At 50.4% G+C, this 17,063-nt stretch overlaps 1 protein-coding gene across 1 annotated transcript in view; it reads left to right on the forward strand.

The window, feature by feature from the left end:
- agbl4 (AGBL carboxypeptidase 4) overlaps positions 1-17,063 on the forward strand; it is a 1,365,393-nt gene that overhangs the window by 61,160 nt on the left and 1,287,170 nt on the right. The gene's annotated exons all lie outside the window — the stretch shown is intronic.

A 17,063-nucleotide genomic window follows, 5' to 3' on the forward strand; every position in this document is an offset into this window, starting at 1 on the left:
CAGCTGGTTGGCAACTTTTCAGTACATCATTCTTATTTCTAATCTTTGAACTCTCTGGCTTGGAAGTCCTGCTGGCTGTAGATTCTAGAGGAATTTGATTAATCTATGTGTGCTATAGTCATGGCTTTTTAGAACAGATAACCTCAGAAACATTTGGAAAATATCAGGTTGTATAAAAGCCAACAGGAGATGGTGTCTCCCCAGAGGGTTTGAGTGTCTGTTCTTTGTCATCCCACTTGGATGGACTGCAAGTGTGTATATTGTAGCTGGCTGGCAATCCTCCATAGTCCTGGTATGATTACTGTTTACTTTGGTCCAGCCAGAAAACAATTGAAATTGTATCATTTTTTTAAAAAAGCACATCCTTGTAACAATGTTGAAGAAGGACTATGTACATTTTGATCCTACATTGGTGATAACCAGTCTGTTCTCATTGTGTGGGATGGAACAAATGATCAATTGAAGTGGGATTTGTTTGAAATTGAGCTCCTATGGTCTCCAAGGTGCTGTGGCTGGTAATGGAACTTGGAATTGATTTAACCCTCCATAGTAGGATGAATGATATGACGCCTGAGTCAGCCAGTTCTTTAGCTTTATGATATTTTACCCACAAATACAGCTCATTAAGGGAAGCTAGTATAGTAGTAGATGTATCACCAGGACCTGGAATTATTCCCAATTGGTTCCATATGATTTTCCAAGACAGTGCCCAAAAAGATAGATAGTACCGCTAAATGTTCGGGCACTGTTGATGATAAATACCGAATTGTTCACATCCCAAAGGGGAAACCTGAAATAACAACCCTCAATTCTGTTTGCAATTGTATAGTGTGAGGATAGGCTTGATATCCAGAAAATAATGTCCCCAAATCTTGTTGAAGATAAATATTAAGAAATAGAAGAAGAAACAATAAAGAAAACTAGAAGTACACTTAAGTAAGAATCATAGAATCCCTACAGTGCAGAAGGAGGCCATTCGGCCCTAGAGTCTGCGCAGACACTCCGAAAGAGCACCCAGGTCCATTCCCTTGCCCACCTCGCCCTGTCCCCGTAACCTAACCTACACAGGCTTCACACAGTATTACTACTTTAAACATTCCCAAATAATCTTAACAGAACTACCTTCAGAGCCAACTTTCCTCAATCTGTTCCACAACATCTTATAGATTTTAAGATCTTTATAAAGTATCTAGTAACTTTTATCACAGTGTTTCTACACCTCCTAGGATTGCTTCGGAGGTAAACAAGCAGCTTGCTTTTTCAAATCACACACAACTTGCTGGGAGTTAAACAGCAATTCCTGCTGTTGGCTCAGATCTAAAATAGCAGCTCCCTTGCATAGTTTTCAGTACCGCCTTAAATACGTTTTCCACTTTCTGATCTCTCTCTTATCTGACTTAATTTCTTTAAAACTGCCCTCTCAGATTGATTACCTTCATTGCTCTATTTTAGCTTTTAGAGTTTAAAAACAAAGTAAACCCAGTCTATCCATCTTCCCTATGACACCTTTCCTTCACACTGTGCGCCTCTTTCTTTGAATCGTCAATAATCTATTCATGTTTTAATATCCACTGTTACTAAATTGCCTTCGGTAAGCAGCTGTTTATTGTTGCTAGACTCATTAACATATCAGATGCACTAGTTCCATTCACCCAGTCACTTTCCCTGCCTAATTATCTTACTCGCACATTCTCACGGTTTAAAATATATGACCAGAACGTAACCCACAGAATATATTCCAATTTCTTGGCGAGTCCCTGATATTTTCATGACATGAGAGAAGGAGTGTGAGACTACCCACGTTTTGCGCTCGGCAGCTTATATGGTTTTAATTGGTTAAATTCCAGCAATACCATTTTGCAAACTGAGACTTAATTGGCTATTTGCAGGTAAGCTTCTGGATGAAGTGCCATATGTTCCCGTGGAAGGAGGCAATGGATTCTATATCAGGCAATCCAAAACACTTATGGGGTTAGATATTGCAGAAACACAAACCCTTTGGGAAACCAGCTCCAGTCCATTGACTTCCATATTTCACTCAGCATGTTAGACTGGTTTCACACTTATCCTTTTAATAGATATGGGTTACCTAATATTTTTTTAAAAACTCATTCATGGAATGTGAATGTCACTGGCTAGGTCAGCATTTATTGCCCTTGAGAAGGTGATGAAGAGCTGCTTTCTTGAACTGCTGCTTTCCACGTGGTGTATGCACACCTACTGTGCTATTAGGGAGGGAGTTCAAGGATTTTGATCTGGTGATATTGAAGGACTGGCAATATATAGAACATTACAGCGCAATACAGGCCCTTCGGCCCTTGATGTTGCGCCGACCACTCTAAAGCCCATCTACACTGTTCCCTTATCGTCCATATGTCTATCCAATGACCATTTGAATGCCCTTAGTGTTGGCGAGTCCACTACTGCTGCATGCAGGGCATTCCACGCCCTTACTACTCTCCGAGTAAAGAACCTACCTCTGACATCTGTCCTATATCTATCTCCTCTCAATTTGAAGATATGTCCCCTCGTGCTAAACATCACCATCCGAGGAAAAAGGCTCTCACTGTCCACCCTATCCAATCCTCTGATCATCTTGTATGCCTCAATTAAGTCACCTCTTAACCTTCTTCTCTCTATCGAAAACAGCCTCAAGTCCCTCAGCCTTTCCTCATAAGATCTTCCCTCCATACCAGGCAACATTCTGCTAAATCTCCTCTGCACCCTTTCCAATGCTTCCACATCCTTCCTATAATGTGGCGACCAGAATTGCACGCAATACTCCAAATGCGGCCGCACCAGAGTTTTGTACAGCTGCAACATGACCTCATGGCTCCAAAACTCAATCCCTCTACCAATAAAAGCTAACACACCGTACGCCTTCTTAACAACCCTCTCAACCTGGGTGGCAACTTTCAGGGATCTATGTACATGGACACCGAGATCTCTCTGCTCATCCACACTGCCAAGAATCTTACCATTAGCCCAGCACTCTGTCTTCCTGTTATTCCTTCCAAAATGAATCACCTCACACTTTTCTGCATTAAACTCCATTTGCCACCTCTCAGCCCAGCGCTGCAGCTTATCTATGTCCCTCTGTAACTTGTAACATCCTTCCGTACTGTCCACAACTCCACCGACTTTAGTGTCATCTGCAAATTTACTCGCCCATCCTTCTACGGCCTCCTCCAGGTCATTTATAAAAATGACAAACAGCAGTGGCCCCAAAATGGATCCTTGTGGTACACCACTAGTAACTGGACTCCAGTCTGAACATTTCCCATCAACCACCACCCTTTGTCTTCTTCCAGCTAGCCAATTTCTGATCCAAACTGCTAAATCACCCTGAATCCCATGCCTCCGTATTTTCTGCAGTAGCCTACCGTGGGGAACCTTATCAAACGTTTTACTGAAATGCATATACACCACATCAACTGCTTTACCCTCATCTACCTGTTTGGTACCTTCTCAAAGAACTCAATAAGGTTTGTGAGGCACAACCTACCCTTCACAAAACCGTGTTGACTATCTCTAATCAAATTATTCCTTTCCAGATGATTATACATCCTATCTCTCATAAACCTTTCCAAGAGTTTTGCCCACAACAGAAGTAAGGCTCACTGGTCTATAGTTACCGGGGTTGTCGCTACTCCCCTTCTTGAACAAGGGGACAACATTTGCTATCCTCCAGTCTTCTGGCACTATTCCTGTAGACAAAGTTGACTTAAAGATCAAAGCCAAAGGCTCAGCAATCTCCTCCCTAGCTTCCCAGAGAATCCTAGGATAAATCCCATCCGGCCCAGGGGACTTATCTATTTTCACCTTTCCAGAATTGCTAACACCTCCTCCTTATGAACCTCAAGCCCTTCTAGTCTAGTAGCCTGAATCTCAGTATTCTCCTCGACAACATTGTCTTTTTCCTGTGTGAATACTGACAAAAAAATATTCATTTAGCACCTCTCCTATCTCCTCGGATTCCACGCGCAACTTCCCACTACTGTCCTTGACTGGCCCTACTCTTACCCTAGTCATTCTTTTATTCCTGACATATCTATAGAAAGCTTTAGGGTTATCCTTGATCCTACCTGCCAAAGACTTCTCATGTCCCCTCCTGGCTCTTCTTAGCTCTCTCTTTAGGTCCTTCCTAGCTAACTTGTAACTCTTGAGCGCCCTAACTGAACCTTCATGTCTCATCTTTACATAAGCCTCCCTCTTCCTCTTGCCAAGTGTTTCTACTGCTTTAGTAAACCACGGTTCCCTTGCTCAACCACTTCCTCCCTGCCTGACAGCTACATACTGATCAAGGACACGCAGTAGTTGTTCCTTGAACAAGCTCCACATTTCCATTGTGCCCATCCCCTGCAGTTTTCCTCTCCATCTGATGCATCCTAAGTCTTGCCTGATCGCATCATAATTGGCTTTCCCCCAGATATAACCTTTGCCCTGCGGTATATACCTATCCCTATCCATCATTGAAGTAAACGTAATCAAATTGTGGTCACTATCACCAAAGTGCTCACCTACCTCCAAATCTAACACCCCTCCTGGTTCATTACCCAGTACCAAATCCAATATGGCCTCGCCTCTCGTTGGCCTATCTACATACTGTGTTAGGAAACCCTCCTGCACACATTGGACAAAATCGGACCCATCTAAAGTACTCGAACTATAGCGTTTCCAGTCAATATTTGGAAAGTTAAAGTCCCCCATAACAACCACCCTGTTGCTTTCGCTCCTATCCAGAATCATCTTTGCAATCCTTTCCTCTACATCTCTGGAACTTTTCGGAGGCCTATAGAAAACCCCTAACAGGGTGATCTCTCCGTTCCTGTTTCTAACCTCAGCCCACACTACCTCAGTAGACGAGTCCTCATCAAACGTCCTTTCTGCCACCGTAATACTGTCCTTGACTAACAATGCCACCCCTCCCCCTCTTTTACCACCTTCGCTGAGCTTACTGAAATATCTAAACCCCGACACCTGCAACACCCATTCCTGTCCCTGCTCTATTCATGTCTCCGAAATGGCCACAACATCGAAGTCCCAGGTACCAACCCATGCCGCAAGTTCACCCACCTTATTCCGGATGCTCCTGGCATTGAAGAAGACACACTTTAAACCACCTTCCTGCCTGCCAGCACACTCCTGCAACTTTGAAACCTTACTCATGATCTCACTACTCTCAACCTCCTGTATACTGGAGCTACAATTCAGGTTCCCAAGCCCCTGCTGAACTAGTTCAACCCTCCCGAAGAGCATTAGCAAATTTCCCCCCCAGCATATTCCCCCCTCTGGTCCAGGTGTAGACCATCCCGTTTGTAGAGGTCCCACCGACCCCAGAATGAGCCCCAATTATCCAGAGATCTGAAACCCTCCCTCCTGCACCATCCCTGTAACCACGTGTTCAACTCCTCTCTCTCCCTATTCCTTGTTTCGCTAGCACGTGGCACGGGTAACAACCCAGGGATAATAACTCTGTTTGTCCTGGATCTAAGTTTCCACCCTCGCTCCCTGAATTCCTGCCTTACATGCCTATCCCTTTCCCTATCTATGTGGACCACGATTTGGGGCTGCTCCCCCGCCCCTTTAAGGATCCCGAAAACACGATCCAAGTCAGGATGATGAGTGGCTTGGAGAGGAATTTCCAGGTGATGGTGTTCCCATGTGTTTGTTGCTTTTGCCTTCTAAATGGTAGAGTTCATGTATTTGGAAGGTTCTGTCGAAGTTGCCATGGTTATTTCCTGCAGTGCATCTTTATAGATGGTACATACTTTTACCACCTAACATCTGTACTGAAAGAATGAATGTTTGTGGCTGGGATGCCAATCAAGCGGCTGCCTTGTTCTGGATGGTGCCAAGCTTCTTGGGTGTTGTTGGAGCTGCACTAATCCAGGCAAGTGGAGAGTATTCCATCGCAATCCTGACTTGTGCCTTGTAGATGGTGGACAGATTTTGGTGAGTCAGGAGTGTCATAATACACACCAGTATATCATGGTGCAGATACACACACACTGATGGACACACAGCAAGACCAATCAACACACACAACACCGCAGCCAATCACCAGTTAGAGCACACGCACTATAAAAACAGGGGGAATCAGAGTTCCCGCTCATTCGAGATGCAGCCTCCTAGGACAGAGCTTACAGCTTGCAGCTCAGATCTTCACCATGTGCTGAGTGCATAGACTGGTTAGGACAAGGCATAGGTCTTTAGTTCAATCTAATATCGTCTTATCGTGTTAACCCACAGTGAAAGTATGTTCAACAGTTTCTGACTTAATAAAATAGTATTGAACTATTTTAAGTGTTGGTGGCCTGTATGTGTTCCACGGATCCCGAGCGCCCAACACATCAAAGAGGCGAGTTGCTTCCCACAGGATTCCTAGCCTCTGACCTGCTCTTGTAGCCACGGTATTTAAAATTTTTTTTTGTAAACATTTTATTGAGGTGTTTTTGGTTTTACAACAACAACATAAACAACGTACATGAATCTATGAACATAGTGCAAAAGCCACCTCCCTCCTTTACAGGTCCCACCTTTATTAACCCCCTACTCTAAGCTAAACTAACCCCCCCCCCCTTCTGCTGACGATTAATTTTCCGCAAAGAAGTCGACGAACAGTTGCCACCTCCGGGCGAACCCTAACATTGACCCTCTCATGGCGAACTTAATTTTCTCCAGACAGAGAAAACTAGCCATGTCAGATAGCCAGATCTCTGACTTCGGGGGCTTTGAGTCCCTCCAAGCTAATAGTATCCGTCTCCGAGCTACCAGGGAAGTAAAGGCCAAAACGTCTGCCTCTTTCTCCTCCTGGATTCCCGGATCTTCCGACACCCGAAAAATCGCCACCTCTGGACTTGGTGCCACCCTTGCTTTTAACACCGTGGAACTGACATCTGCAACCCCCTGCCAAAATGCCCTAAGCTTTGGACATGTCTAGAACATGTGGACATGGTTCGCTGGCCCTCCCGCCACTGTCATGTGAGCCCGATGAACGACCTGAATGACCTTGAATTGTATCAGGCTGAGCCTGGCACATGTTGTGGATGCGTTGACTCAACGCAACGCGACCCCCCATAGACCATCCTCTTATCTCTCCTCCAAGCTCCTCCTCCCACTTGCACTTCAGCTCCTCAGTCTGCGTCTCCTCTGACCCCATAAGTTCCATGTAAATGTCAGAGACGCTCCGTTCTCCTACCCACCCTCTGGAAACTACCCTGTCCTGACTCCTCCTTGGTGGTAGGAGCGGGAAGGTTGAAATATGTCTACGTAGGAAGTCCCGCACCTACAGATACCTGAATTTGTTTCCCCTCACCAACACAAACTTCTCCTCCAGCACCCTCAAACTCGGAAAGCTCCCCTCTATTCTCTCAATCCCTGCTCTCCGCCATCCCCGGAACCCCCATCCATACTTTGCGGAGCAAACCGGTGACTATTACAGATTGGAGACCAAACCGATGCTCCACCTGCTCCCACATGCCTCCTCCATTGTCCCCAGACTCTCCGGGCCACCACCATTATGGAGCTGGTGGAGTACTGTGCTGGCGGGAATGGCAGAGGCGCAGTTACCAACGCCCCAAAACTGGTGCCCTTGCATGAGGCCGTCTCCATACACTCCCATGCCGACCCTCCCTCCACCACCCACTTCCTGATCATGGCTGTATTCGCCGCCCATTAATAGTTACTAAAATTTGGCAGCACCAGCCTGCCCTCTCCACGACTCCGCTCAGGCATTGCCTTCCTTACTCGCGGGGTCTTGCCCGCCCAAACAAAGTCAGTGAACACATTGTTGACCTGTTTAAAAAAGAACCGCGGAATAAAGATGGGGAGACACTGAGATACAAACGGGAATCTAGCGAGGACCATTATCTTCACCGTCTGCACCCTCCCAGCCAGTGACAACAGAAGTGCGTCCCATCTCCAAAAATCGTCCTTCATTTGGTCTACTAGTCGGGCCAGATTTAATTTATGCAGCCGGTCCCATTCCCGCGCCACTTGGATGCCTAGATACCTAAAACTTCCCCCTACTAATCTTAACGGCAGCTCCCCCAATCGCTTCTCCTGTCCCCTCGCCTGGACCGCAAACATCTCACTTTTCCCCATATTTAGCTTATACCCCGAAAACCGGCCAAATTCCCCTAGAATCCTCATGACTTCTTCCATCCCCTCTATTGGGTCCGATAGATACAGAAGCAGGTCGTCTGCATAAAGCGAGACTCTGTGCTCCAACCCCCCCCCCCCCCCCCCCCCCCCCCCCGGACAAGCCCCGTGAAGCTCTCAGAGCAACTGCCAGCGGCTTGATAGCTAGCGCGAACAACAGTGGGGAGAGGGGGCATCCCTGTCTTGTCCCCCGGTGCAGTCTAAAATAGTCCGATGTTGTCCTATTCATCCGTACGCTCACCACATGAGCCTGATACAGCAACCTGACCCAGTCAATAAAGCCCCACCCAAATCCGAACCGTCCCGGTACCTCCCACAGATATTCCCATTCTACTCAATCAAAGGCCTTCTCTGCGTCCATTGCAACCACTACCTCCACTTCCCTACCTTCCGGGGGCATCATGATCACGTTTAATAGCCTTATATTGGCTACCAACTTCCTACCCTTAACAAACCCCGTCTGGTCCTCCCCAATAACGTCCGGAACACAATCCTCAATCCTGGAGGACAAAATTTTGGCCAACAGTTTGGCGTCCACATTCAACAAGGATATCGGCCTATAGGACCCACACAGCTCCGGGTTCTTGTCCCACTTGAGGTTCAGCGAAATCGTGGCCTGTGACATCGTCGGGGGCAGCACCCCTCTCTCCCTTGCCTCATTAAACGTCCTCATCAACAACGGTCCTAATATCCCAGAGAACGTTTTATAGAACTCCACTGGGTATCCGTTTGGCCGCGGGCTTTACCCAACTGCATGGCCTTCAGACCCTCCACTATCTCTTCCTGTCTCCTTTCTGGCTTAAAAACATAAAATGCTGGGAAAAGACAACAGATCAGGCAGCATAGAATCATAGAAGTTTACAGGATGGAAACAGGCCCTTCGGCCCAACCAGTCCATGCCGCCCAGTTGTTACCATTAAGTAAAAAGCACTTGTGGAGAGAGAAAAAGAGTTAGCGTTTCGAGTCTGTATGACTCTCCTGGAGCGGCATGGTAACACAGTGGTCAGTACTGTTGCTTCACAGCGCCAGGGTCTTGAGGCACGATCAATTTGACTGGAGACAAAGTTGAATCCAAACTGAGACTTTATTAGTATCAGATGTGTGGCCTCCTACAGCAGCTGACGAAATGGCTGCGAGCTGGAGGCCACGCATATTTATAACCCGGCTCCTGGGCAGCGCTAGCATGCAGGGGCCCAGGTGAATCTGTAGTGCAGGTACTACCATACAACCCTTAATATAAGAACACAGTGGTTTACCACATTCACCCCCTGTTAAAATTGAGTCCGGCGGGGGTGGTGGATAACTATATACAATTAGTAATCTTTAAGATTTACAGAGCAGTAAAAAAAATGTCTCTGGTCATCCGGTGGGCCGGTCAGAGGTTCAGCCGGTCCGGCGCCTTGATAGTCCTTTGAGATCGACGAAGTGGAGCCGGCGATGTTGGTGCTGTCGTGGTCGAAGTTGACTCCGGGAGCATGCCGAAATCCTCTTCATCAACGGGGGTGGGCAGGGGGGAGGACGGACGGGGGGTGATGGGGGCGGCGGGGGAGGGGAGGGTGGCGCCGGGGGCGACGGGGGTGGTGTGGGGGTGGAACCTGCTGGTGCCAAGTCCCTGAGGGAGACTGTATCCTGGCGGCCGTCGGGGAACGCCACGTAGGCGTACTGTGGGTTTGCGTGGAGCAGGTGCACCCTTTCCACCAACGGATCCGCCTTGTGGAGCCGCACATGTTTACGGAGAAGCACGGTTCCCGGAGCTGTGAGCTAAGTTGGGAGCGATACCCCAAATGTGGACTTCCTGGGGAAGACAAAAATATGTTCATGCGGTGTACTGTTAGTAGCAGTGCAGAGTAATGACTGATATGTGCATCAGGGAGGACCTCTTGCCAGCGGGAGGCCGGGAGATTTCTGGACCGCAGGGCCAGCTGGACGGCCCTGTCCGTTTCTACCTGTCCGTTTCCCCGGGGGTTTTAGCTCATCATTCTGCTGGAGGCGATACCCCTGCTGACCAGGAACTGGCATAGCTCATCACTCATGAATAAGGATCCCCTGTCACTGTGGATGTCGGCGGGGAAGCCGAACAGAGTGAAGATAGAATTAAGGGCTTTAATGACGATGGCAGACGTCATGTCGGGGCATGGGATGGCGAAGGGAAACCGGGAGTATTCATCGATCACACTGATACGTGTGTCGATCGGAGGAGGGGAGGGGGCCTTCAAAATCCACGCTGAGGCGTTCAAAGGGTGGGAGGTCTTCACCAGGTGCGCGTGGTCCGGCCGGTAGAAGTGCAGCTTGCACTCCGCACAGACCTGGCAGTCCTTGGTGATCGTCCTTACTTCCTCGACGGAGTAGGGCAAATTTTGTGCCTGAATGAAGTGGTACAACCGAGTGGCCCCTGGGTGACAAAGGGCAGGGCCCGGAGTCAGTCTACCTGTGCTCTGGCACATGTACCTCGGGATAGGACGCCTGGGGGGCTCGTTGAGTTTGCCAGTGCGATACTTAATCTCGTAATTATAGGTGGAGAGCTCGATTCTCCACCGCAAGATTTTATCATTTTTGATCTTGCCCCGCTGTGTGTTGTTGAACATGAAGGCTCCCGACCGTTGGTCTATGAGGAGAGTGAATCGCCTGCCGGCCAGGTAATGCCTCCAATGTCGCACAGCCTCAACGATAGCCTGGGCCTCCTTTTCGATGGATGAGTGCCGAATTTCGGAGGCATGGAGGGTGAGGGAAAAGAATGCCATGGGCCTGCCTTCCTGGTTGAGGGTGGCGGCAAGGGCGGCGTCCGATGCGTCGCTTTCTACTTGGAAAGAAAGTGTTTCATCTACAGCGTGCATTCCAGCTTTGGCAATGTCAGCTCTGATACGGGCGAAAGCCTGTTGGCCCTCGGCCGTCAGGGGGAAATGAGTGGACTGGATGAGTGGGCGGGCCTTGTCCGCATAGTTTGGGACCCATGTGCGTAATACGCGAAGAACCCCAGGCAGCGTTTGAGGGCCTTGGGGCAGTGGGGGAGAGGGGACTCCATGAGGGGGCGCATGCGGTCGGGATCGGGCCCCAGAACTCCGTTCTGGACTACGTAGCCGAGGATGGCGAAGCGGTTTGTATGGAACACACACTTCTCCTTGTTATACGTCAAGTTGAGGAGAGTGGCGGTGCAGAGAAATTTAGCGAGGTTGGCGTCGTGGTCCTGCTGATCATGGCCGCAGATGGTCACACTGTCTAGGTACGGAAACGTGGCCCGCAAGCTGTACCGGTCGACCATTTGGTCCATCTCCCTTTGGAAAACCGAAACCCCATTGGTGTCGCCGAAGGGGACCCTAAGGATGTGATATAGCCGGCCGTCTGCCTCGAAGGCGGTGTATGGCCATCCGATTTACGGATGGAGAGCTGGTGGTAAGCGGATTTCAGGTCCACCGTTGAGAAGACCCGGTACTGTGCAATCTGGTTAACCATGTCAGATATGCGTGGGAGGGGGTACGCGTCGAGCTGCGTGTACCTGTTGATGGTCTGGCTGTAGTCCACTACCATTCGGTTTTTCTCCCCAGACTTAACCACTACGACTTGAGCTCTCCAGGGGCTGTTGCTGGCCTCGATGACTCCCTCCCGAAGCAACCGCTGGACCTCGGACCTGATGAAGGCCTTGTCCTGGGTGCTGTACGTCGGCTCCTGGTGACGACGGCTTTGCAATCTGGAGTTAGATTGCTAAAGAGGGAAGGAGGATCGACCTTTAGGGTCGCAAGGTTGCACACACTGAGGGGTGGTAAGGGTGCGCCGAATTTAAGGGTCAGGCTCGGGAGGTTGCACTGAAAATCCAGGCCGTGGATAAGTGCAGCGCAGAGGTTAGGGAGGACGTGGAACTCTACTACGCCTTGGACTGTGAGCGTGACCGTGCAGTACCCCCGGATCGCTACGCGATGGGATCCGGAGGCCAGGGAGATACTTTGATTGGTAGGGTGTACCTTAAGGGAGCAGCGCCTTACCGTATTCGGGTGTACAAAGCTCTCGGTGCTCCCGGAGTCCAGTAGGCAGGAGGTCACATGGCCGTTGACTTTCATGCTGGTGGATGCGTTGGTCAGAGTATGTGGTCGGGACTGGTCGATTGCCATGGATGCGAGTCGTGGTTGGTCGTCGGGTAGTGAGGAGGCCATTGAGTTGGGGTCCTGAAACGCCGTCGGTATCCATGTGCCGCAGGGTGGACAAGATGGCGGCACCCGGAGATCCTAGGGATCACATAATGGCGGCGCCCATGGAACGCACGTTGCGGGGTAGGAGGAAGATGGCGGCGCCCATGAAACGCACGTGTTGTGCGGGGGAGAAGATGGCGGCGCCCATTGCTCGCACATGGCCTGGGGAGGAGGGGAGCATAGCGGCGCACATTGTCCATGACCGGGGGGGCGGGGGGGGGGTGACCGCTACCGCTGAGCGGGCCTGGCACACTGCTGCGTAATGGCCCTTCTTCCCGCAGGCCTTACAAAGGGCAGCGGGGCCGGGCAGCATTGGCGGGGGTGTCTTTGCTGGCCGCAAAAATAGCATCAGGCCCCCCGGAGATCACTGGCTGGCGCATAGCGCAGGTGTATTGGGTGGGTAGCGCCCCCGCTGGGGCGGCTGCCTGTGGGGCCCATGAAGCGTAGGAGGAGTGGGCCGCATGGTTGGGGGCGTAGGACTGGACATTGCGCAGGGCGACCGTCATGGAAAGCGCTAGTGTTTTAGTCTCTGCGAGGTCGCACGTGGCCCCTTCTAGGAGCTGCTGCCTGATAACATCAGACCCAATCCCAGTTACAAAAGCGTCCTGCATAAGGAGATCTGAGTGCTTCTTAGCTGTAACGTCCTGGCAGTCACAGTCCCGCACTAGTGGTATCAGGACCCTCCCGAAGTCCTCGATTGACTCACCAGGTAGTTGAGTACGCATTGCGAGCGCGTGTCTGGCGAAGAATGTGTTCGTCTTCTGCTTATAATTATCTTTGAGTTGAGTCATGGCATCAGCGTAATTAGGCGCATCCTGGATCAGCGGGAAGACTTTGGAGCTGAGTCTGGAGTACAATATTTGAATCTTCTGAGCCTCTGGAACAGGGGTCGGTGCCGCGTTGATATACGCTTCAAAACAAGCTAGCCAGTGCTGGAATTCCTTTCTGGCGTCGCTTGCGTGGGGATCCAGCTGCAGTCGATCTGGTTTAATCCGGAGGTCCATCTTCTGAATCTGATACGAATAAATTGAGGCACGATCAATTTGACTGGAGACGAAGTTGAATCCAAACTGAGGCTTTATTAGTATCAGATGTGTGGCCTCCTACAGCAGCTGACAAAATGGCTGCGAGCTGGAGGCCACGCATATTTATAACACGGCTCCTGGGCAGAGCTAGTATGCAGGGGCCCAGGTGAACCTGTAATGCAGGTTCTACCATACAACCCTTAATATAAGAACACAGTGGTTTACCACAGGTCCCAGGTTCGATTCCCGGTTTGGGTCACTGTCTGTGCGGAATCTGCGTGGGTTTCCTTTGGGTGCTCCGGTTTCCTTCCACAAGTCCCGAAAGACGTGCTGTTAGGTAATTTGGACATTCTGAATTATCCCTCTGTGTACCCGAACAGGTGCCGGAATGTGGCGACAAGGGGCTTTTCCCAGTAACTTCATTGCAGTATTAATGTAAGCCTACTTGTGACAATAAAGATTATTAGTTTTCTTCAGAGCCTTTTTTAAACACTTGAAAGGAAGAGTCTGGAGAGCTTACGGACTCAAACTTTAATTCTGTTTCTCCCCCCACAGATGGGCGGCACGGTGGCATAGTGGTTGGCATTGTGGCTTTACGGCACCAGGGTCCCAGATTCAATTCCCTGCTGGGTCGCTGTATGTGTGGAGTCTGCGTGTTCTCTGTGTCTCCGGGTGCTCCGGTTTCCTCCCACGGTCCAAGGATGTGCAGGTTGGGTGGATTGGCCGTGCTAAATTGCCCTTCGTGTCCACAAAAGGTTAGGGGGGTTATTGGGTTCGGGGGATAGGGTGGGGAAGTGAGGGCTTAAGTGGGTCTGTGCAGACTCGATGGGCCAAATGGCCTCCTTCTGCACTGTATGGTCTATGTCTATGTCTAAGCCGATCGGGGCCCCCAGCCCTTTTACCAGCTCCTTTTGGAAATTCAGCCCCCCTAAGAAGTGCCTCATCCCCTCCAGCCCCGTTGGGGGTCCCGACCCATACAACCTACTGTAAAAATCCTTAAACGCCTTATTCACCCCTGCTGAATTTCCAACCAGGTTCCCATCTCCATCATTTACTTTCCCTATCTCCCTGGCTGCCTCCCTCTTTCTCAGCTGCTGTGCAAGCATTCTGCTGGCCTTCTCTCCATGCTCGTGCTCGCAGATCGCCCCCCTCCAGGGGCACCAGCTTGGTAGCCCTGGTTACGGCGCCGCTGCCACTCCCGCCGGCACGGTACTCCACCAGCCCTATAGTGGTGGCGACTTTGCGGATCTGGGTCCAATGGAGAAGGCACGTGGGGGAGTGAGAGCATCGGTTTCGTCCCCAATTTGCGACAATCACCGGTTTGCCCCGGGGAATATAGACGGTGGGTTCCGAGCATGGCGGAGGGCTGGGATTGAGAGGATGGGGGATTTGTTCTTGGAAGGGAGCTTCCCGAGCATGGGCGTTAGAGGAGAAATTTGGGCTGGCGAGAGGGAACAAGTTCAGGTACTTGCAGGTGCAGGACTTTCTACGCAGACAGATTTGGGGCAGCACGGTAGCATTGTGGATAGCACAATTGCTCCACAGCTCCAGGGTCCCAGGTTCGATTCCGACTTGGGTCATTGTCTTTGTAGCGTCTGCACATCTTCCCTGTGTGTGTGTGGGTTTCCTCCGAGTGCTCCGGTTTCCTCCCACAGTCCAAAGATGTGCAGGTTAGGTGGATTGGCCATGATAAATTGCCCTTAGTATCCAAAATTGCCCTTAGTGTTGGGTGGGGTTGCTGGGTTATGGGGATAGGCTGGAGGTGTTGACCTTGGGTGGGGTGCTCTTTCCAAGAGCCGGTGCAGGCTCGATGGGCCGAATGGCCTCCTTCTGCACTGTAAATTCTAAGTCTAAGATTCCATCCTTCCCACGCCTGCCACTTCAGGGGACCTAGGACAGGGTAGTGTCCAGTGGATGGGTGGGGGAGGGGAGGGTCTCGGATATATATAAAGAACTTATGGGAGCAGAGGAGACGCAGATCGAGGAGCTGAAGCTGAAGTGGGAAGAGGAGCTCGGGGGTGAGATGGAAGAGGGCTTATGGGCGGAGGCGTTGAGTAGGGTAAACTCGACTGCAACATGCGCTAGGCTCAGTCTGATTCATTTCAAGGTCGTCCACCGGGCCCACATGACAATGACCCTGATGAGTAAATTTTTTGGATTGGAGGACAGATGCGCCAGATGTTCGGGAGGACCGGCGAACCATGTCCACATATTCTGCGCATGTCCAAAACTCAAGAGGGTACTGGCAGGGATTCGCGGACGTTATGTCCTGGGTACTGAAAACAAGGTGATGAGTCCAGAGGTGGCTATTTTGGGGGTTTCGGAGGACCTGGGAGTCCAGGAGGAGAGAGAGGCTGACGTTTTGGCCTTTGCTTCCCTGGTAGCCCGGCGACAAATTCTGTTGGCATGGAGGGACTCAAAACCCCTGAAGTCGGAGGCCTGGCTATCGGATGTGGCGAGCTTTCTCGGTATGGAGAAAATTAAGTTTGCTTTGAGAGGGTCACTGTCAGGGTTCGCCCGGAGGTGGCAACCATTTAACGACTTCTTCGCGGAAAATTAATCGTCAGGAGGGGGGGCACGAGAGGGGGGTTTAGGGTAAGGTAGATTTGGGGGGTAGTTAGGCTGGTCCTTGTAGGAGTGGAGCTGGTTTCTTTGCACTATATTGATTGTTCTTTGCACACTGTTTTATATTGTTGTTGTTTACTATGTCAAAATGTCTTAATAAAATTGTTTATCAAAAAAAATAGATTGCCCCCCCCCCCCCCCCCCCCCCCTGCCTTTCTCAGCTGCTCCACCGCCCTCCCTGTGGTTATCAAACCGAACTTCGCCTGTAGCCTCCGCCGTTCCCTTAAAAGCCCTGCCTCTGGGGTCTCCGCATACCTCCTGTCTGTAGTATCGCCTTTACCAGTCGGTCCATCTCTGCCCTGTCTACCTTCTCTCTGTGGGCCCGTATCGAGATCAGCTCCCCTCTAACCACCGCCTTCAGTGCTTCGCAGACCACCGCTGCTAAAATTTCCCCCATGTCGTTGACCTACAGGCAGTTCTGAATACATTTCCTCAGCCGCTTGCACAGCCCTTCGTCAGCTAAAAGTTCCACATCTAACCTCCAGTGCGGGCTCTAGTTACTGTCTTTATTAACCTGCAGGTCAACCTAGTATGGAGCATGTTCTGAGATTGTGATCACCGAGTACCCCGTGTCCACCACCCCTGTCAGTAAAGCTCTGTTCAGAAGAAAGAAATCCATCCGGGAGCACACTTTATGCACGTGTGAGTAGAAGGAGAACTCCTTCACCCTCGGCTGCCCAAATCTCCATGGTCCCCCCCCCCCCCCCCCCCCCCCAATCTGCTCCATGAACCCTTTTAGTTCCTTTGCCATTGCTGGCACCCTGCCCATTTTTGAGCTTGCCAGGGTCCATAACTGTGTTGAAATCGCCTCCCATGACCAACTTTGTACGAGTCCAGGTCCGGTACCTTCCCCACCATCCTCTTTATGAACTCCACATCGTCCCAATTTGGTGCATACACATTTACTAATACCACCTGCACTCCCTCCAGTTTCCCACTGACCATAATGTACCGACCTCCTAAATCCGAACCTATTCTACTCGCCTCAAACATCTCCCGCTTATTAATCAGGATCGCGACCCCTCTAGTCTTTGAATCTAGTCCCGAGTGAAAGACCTGACTGACCCAG

The sequence above is a fragment of the Scyliorhinus torazame genome, chromosome 7 (assembly GCF_047496885.1).
Source record: "Scyliorhinus torazame isolate Kashiwa2021f chromosome 7, sScyTor2.1, whole genome shotgun sequence".
NCBI lineage: Eukaryota > Metazoa > Chordata > Chondrichthyes > Carcharhiniformes > Scyliorhinidae > Scyliorhinus > Scyliorhinus torazame.